The following is a 5,560-nucleotide window of genomic DNA, read 5'->3' on the forward strand; positions in this document are numbered from 1 at the left end:
CCTCTCTCTCTCTCTCTCTGCCCCTCTCCCACTCATGCTCTCTGTCTCTTAAAATAAATAAACGTCAAAAGATAAATCAATAAAGTGGCCAGTATCTTTACCAGGTACCTGGTGGAGCAGACCCAGGATGGCCACATCTTAATTTTAAAGAGACGTCAAAGACCCTGGTTTGTAGGTAAATCCAGATTTTAAAATGTGATCTGGAATTTTTAAAAAACAAATTTTAAAAAGAGTTAAGCAAAATAGTTTGGTGGTCTGGATGAAGCCTGTGATTCACCAGTTTGAGCGTCAGGCACCCTGCTGTGAGGTGTTGGGAATTCAAAGCCTTTTTTTTTTTTTTTTTTTAGAAAGATCTTGGATCTTGGGGTGCTTCAGTGGCTCAGTTGGTTAAGCATCCGACTTCAGCTCACGTCATGATCTCATGATTTGTGAGTTCGAGCCCTGTGTCAGGTTCTGTGCGGACAGCTCAGAGCCTGGAGTCTGCTTAGGATTCTGGGTCTCCCTTTCTGCCCCTCCCCTGCTCTCTCTCAGAAATAAACCTTGAAATTTTTTTTAATTAAAAAAAAAAAAAGAAAGACCTTCAATCTCAAGAAGTTTATGGACTAATACATTTAACATGACTAGGCACCCATGTCTATGTGTGCCCAGGGGAGACCAAGTCAGATGCAGGTTAGTGGGCAGGGAGGCTGGTCAGGAAATGATTCCAGAAAGTAGGTATGCTGAGCTGTCTTGCTAGTTGAGTGACACAAGCAGAAACGTAGAGGAAGGAGGTCCAGTGTCAGGTATCACCCTATGCTAAGGCAGGGAGGCCACAAGCAACCTGAGCCTTTTGTTAAAGAAGCTGAGGTCAGGCAGAGGAGGCTTAAGAGGTTGGGGGAGGGGGAGGTCCTCCCCGTCAGACATGTCCAAGGCTGTGCAATGAAGAGGGAAGACAGAAGAGTTAAGACTGAACTCAAAAGTACATGAAAGCCAGTTGTTTGTTTGGCAGGTCTTAGACACATTTTCATGGTCTAGTGCAGCACGCAAATTCACTCAGCATCTGCTGGAAATTAGATGTAATTTCAAAGTAACCAGGAAGTAAGAATTCGAATTAAAATAGAAAACCTAACCCTCAGCATTAGGTAATATGCTTCTCCTGGCTTCCTACTTTTTAACTCATTATTATGTCTGTGTGAAAAGGTGGGCTGGTGAGGTGAAAATTTGAATCCAAGTAGATTCCTTGATTGGAAGAGCTGACCTGAGTGGTCTCTGTATCTCGTGTCAGGGTAAATATAAATCTAAAGAAATAAATTTCCCTAGTACAGAAGGGGGTCTCTAAAGTCAAACATTTACTTTAGAAAATTTGTGATTGTAAATTCTCTGCCCCTTTGAGAGGCATGTAAACCTTTTTAAAAGCTAAATAAGCCTCTTGCCCTTTTTACAACCCGGGAATGACCTGGGAGCCATCTCTTTGAAATGTAATCACCAAGGAAGAGAGCATCCCTATTTCTGTGGGAGGGTAGGAGTCTAACTCAGGTTCCCTGTTCCAAGTTACAAACCTACCTCCTGTGATAAAGGTGTAAGTTTACTTTTTCCTTTGGATAATGCGAATTAGCTAATAGCGATTTCCAGCTACCAATTGCCAAGGTGAGTTCAAGATGAACTCTGTATGACAAATGGTGCCAAGTCCTCTTACTTAAAACTAGTTATTCTGAGAACAGGTATGTGATAGGGTGTATCTGCTTAGCTGTGCAAAAGGGTGAAATTTCTTTCTGTCCTTCCAACCTCTCAATGGATTGATGTGATGCACGTCCTATTTCGGTTTAATGCTTTCTCTATTCAGTGATGAAACTGTTGTCTTTCTCTTCTACTTATGCAAAGATTTCTTCGTGTTGGCAGAAGATTTTGTTTTTAATTTTATTTGCCCAACACCTGCCACCAAGGTTAGTTGAATTTGTGTCTTCCAGCTCGGGGTCTGGTAAGCGTCTAAATGCCCTGACTGATACAAGTGTGAAAAGTCTATTCACAACAAAGAGGAACATTATTTCAGGGAAAGAGACTTACACGCTCGTCCCCCAAAAGTGCTGCAATTAGAAGACATCATGGACTCCCTGCTGTGTTTTCGGAGGCAGCATGTGGCACAGCGGCAGCCTGGCGCAGGCTCTCCTTAGACTGCCTGGGCTGGACTCCGTTTCCCTCATTTACTAGCTGCGATGCTTCCGGCAACTACTCGACCTCCTGGTGCCTTAGTTTCCCTACCTGTAAAACAGGAGAGAAAAGCTATCTCGTAGTACCCGCCTCTTAGCACAGTGCTTGGCTAGTAAAAAAGCCTCAAAAATTAATTAGGATTATTTAGCAACATTATTCCAAGATTTGTTATAGACAGAAACGCCTCTGGGACGTAAAGATGAATAAAACATAATTCCTATCCCAGAGGTATTTACCATCTTAGAATAATGATAATGGTACCATGAGATTAATCTGGGTTTAACCTAACCGTTCAGGAAAAAGAAAAACAGAAAAATCAACAGGTATTCTTAAAGGAGAGCGGATACGGCCAGGGGGAATTACCCTGATTGAGCTCCATTTAATTATATGGTCTTTAACATGGGGCGTCATAGACCGGTTTAAATTTGAAAACACTTCTTCCTGAGCTAGCGTAACAGGAAAAAACAGAATTCTTATCAAAAGAAACGAACGTATCCCCAACTTTGAAGCCAAAAGACTAGGAGACCACGGCTCACACACCCTGAGGCGATCCCCGATTTTTCTCCCATCCAGACAACCTCAACAGAGAGGACTTTTGTAAAGTTCTAATTGTAAATAAAAATTGACAACAGACACTCTTAAGGCCAGTCGTACAATTCTCGCTTTCCGCTAAGCTTAAGGGTGTTCAATTGGCTTTGTTCCGTGCGTATTAAAACAGAACTCGGAGACCATCTTGGAAACAAAAGGGCTTTGGGGGTCGGGGGTAGAGGAGGCGGTATCCTGGCAACGGGAGGCGCGCGTTGCGCCGCGCAGCCGCACTCCGTCGCACCCGGCCCCCTGCCGCGTGGGCTGGGCTGTCCCGGCCGTGGAAAATTACCGCGGCTGCTCTTAAAGGCACCAGCTCATTTCGTACCCGAAGCCCCTGCGCTAGTGGCCCTTGTAAGCTAAGATGTGGAGTCTCCATTTTATCTTCCTAGAGGAAATAAATTCATTTCGCGGTCTATAGGACTAAATCTATAATTAGGCAAATAATATCGAAATGAATAAGCTTCCATATAACCAGGAAAAGGGGGGAAAACCCCAAACACCTGAAATATCGGCTCTGGTGCAAAGAGAGCCACTAAACACACGAGAACGGGAAGAAAGGAACAACTTTAGGGAAAAAGTTACATAGACTATGCAACAAGTTGAAAAATGATTCGGCTCTGAAGCAAAGTAAACCTATTTTTGACAGATGGATTGACAGATTAGAACACACTAAACCTTACAAAAAACAAGATAAACGTGTTTAAGAGGCAACAGGATGGGTTCAACCTGCATCAAAAAATTATCCTCTCTTTATAGATCAGTTTTTGCAGTAGAATAAATAATCTATGAGATTTTTCCTGGTTCTTAGTCGTCAAAGAACTTTCTTCATGTTCGAAACTCCTTTGATGTACAAGTTATGGGATAGGTTTATTGCTGTCTTACTTCTCTGAAAGAACAAATAAATAACCTAATTCTCCTGGTTTTTGCAAGGTAAACATCTAGGATATATTCTACTACGCTCCGTGGCTCTAAATTTATTCCCCTTACCAAGCTATATTTACTAGAAGCCATCCTGGAAACATCAGGGTGAAAAAGAAATATTGGCCTTCCCCAAGTAAAGCTCTTGACGTATTGAATCTCTGTTCAATCCGTTTTAAAATATGAAAGATGGTCCTTTATTCTGTTCCTCCTCTGTTGGTTTGCTGGGTAGTAGTTGTCTTTTCCTTTGTAAACTATCGGGCATACCCATTCACTCTTGTACCCAGACTCTGTGTCAGAATGGATCCTTGTGAAATGTGAAGGTGATGTTCCAGGCTTGTCGTGGCCCTGGCAAATGGATTTTCCACTCCAGGACTGAGCCATTTTCCTTATGCTTTTTTGCCTTATTAAGTCACATTATGTCGCCACCCCAAGCCCTTTTTAAAATGTCCCTTTTTCCCCTCCTAATGTAAATTCTGTCACATTCCAATCACCACTTCTTAGTAATTTGATGGACGTTTATGTTTTTTTTCAGAACTCACAGCTGTGATATTTGAGCACTAAGGATTTTTTTTTTTTTTTTTTTTTTTTTTTGTGCGAGTTTAGACGCATAGGACAACGTTTAGCCTGTAAGTTTCAAGTTGGGATGTTAAAGAAGAGAGGACACTTGTGACATTATCTTACTTTGTAGAGCCACAGGGAAAGCTAATTACATGTAACAAAAAGGTGTGTGGTGTAGAGTTGTCAGTCGCTCCTAAGCTGTAGGGGAATGTGCTTTAATGTCAGGGGAAATGTTCCTTTGAAACAAAAATATGTGCAGGCGCTGCTCGTGTCTACATTTTTGGCCTACGAGATTTACCAGGGCTAAGAGACTGAAATCTGAAAATGCCCATGTCAGATGAGATGCTTTTTCTAATTCTTTACGGAGTCTTGCCGTGGAAAGCCTGGTCTGTAATAATACTTCACGGCTGCTGAGCTGGCCAGTGAAGGTGCTAGTGCTTGGTAGTGTGGCTTCTACCCTTCCTCCACAGCGAAGTGGCGTTTTACAACCTGAACAGCTTTTGGAGGAGGTTGATAAAGGTTTCTAACCTCGGAGGGCAGCCCTGATGCCTCCTGTGGGCAGCCTACGGTGCTGGGACATAATCTCCGTTTCGAGATGGAAAGAAGACATACAGAAAGTTCAAATGGAAAGAGTCACATGGATTTTCCCTCTCAGATCCAATTCTGCAATTAAGTGGCTAAGAGTCTAAATTACTATAAATTAGAATCTAACTCTGATGGTTTAAAATGAAGGAGTTTTGGAAGGAAGCAAAGTTTTTAAATATGTAAAAAGAAAAATGAGTAAGCCAAGTTGGGAGATGTGGGTCGTTTATTTAACAAAGATGGTAAGACTGCATAGTTCGCACAATCCTCAAAGAAGAATCACCCAGGTCTGAACACAGGAAGACAGGGTTTGGGAATTCGGCCTTTGTGGTAGGGTTGCCAGATAAAATACAGAATATCCAGTCACATTTGGATTTCTGATAAACAATGAATAATTTTTTTTTAGAAGTAATACTGGGGACATAATTACACTAAAACTATTGTTGTTTCCTGAAAATTAAAATTTGACTGGGCAACTTGCATTTTTATTTGTTAAATCTGGCAATCTTACTTTTTTTAAAATTAATTTATTTATTTTGAGAGAGAGAGCGTGAGTGGGGGAGAGGCAGAGAAAGAGAGAATCCCAAGCAAGCTCCACACTGTCAGCACAGAGCCTGATGTGGGGCTCAAACTTACTAAACCGTGAGATCACAACCTGAGCCGAAAAGCAAGAGTTGGATGCTTAACTGACTGAGCCACCCAGGTGCCCCTGGAAATCCTACTT

The 5,560-nt window shown here is 42.0% G+C and overlaps 1 long non-coding RNA gene across 1 annotated transcript in view; it reads right to left on the minus strand.

Moving 5' to 3' along the window:
• LOC125910271 (uncharacterized) overlaps positions 1–2,955 on the minus strand; it is a 5,762-nt gene extending 2,807 nt beyond the window's left edge. Inside the window, exons 1-2 of the long non-coding RNA XR_007453925.1 lie at positions 2,728–2,955; positions 2,044–2,238 (exon numbers count right to left, since the gene is read on the minus strand). This is a non-coding gene — a long non-coding RNA (uncharacterized LOC125910271). The remainder of the gene's footprint in view (positions 1–2,043; positions 2,239–2,727) is intronic.
• Between the last annotated feature and the right edge of the window lie 2,605 nt (positions 2,956–5,560).

This window comes from Panthera uncia (assembly GCF_023721935.1).
Source record: "Panthera uncia isolate 11264 chromosome B3 unlocalized genomic scaffold, Puncia_PCG_1.0 HiC_scaffold_1, whole genome shotgun sequence".
NCBI lineage: Eukaryota > Metazoa > Chordata > Mammalia > Carnivora > Felidae > Panthera > Panthera uncia.